A 319-nucleotide genomic window follows, 5' to 3' on the forward strand; every position below is an offset into this window, starting at 1 on the left:
ATTATTTTAGTTTATTATATATATATATATATATATATATATATATATATATATATATAATTTATTAGTATTTGAGAATATCGTGGATATGAATGTAATCACAATTTTCTGAAAAGGGAGTAAGTAGAAACTAAACGAATATTGAATGGAATAAACGTTAAGTACAGTTTATTATATAGTATTTTTTAAAAATATACGTTTAATTGATATAACGCATTTTTTATTGCGGATTTTCAATGAAATTGTTATTTTCAAATTTTCGAAAAAAATAGTTCGAAAAAAAAAAGTTATTAAAAAAAAACTCATCTATTTAGTAAGG

The sequence above is a fragment of the Atta cephalotes genome, assembly GCF_000143395.1.
Source record: "Atta cephalotes unplaced genomic scaffold scaffold00024, whole genome shotgun sequence".
Taxonomy (NCBI): Eukaryota; Metazoa; Arthropoda; class Insecta; order Hymenoptera; family Formicidae; genus Atta; species Atta cephalotes.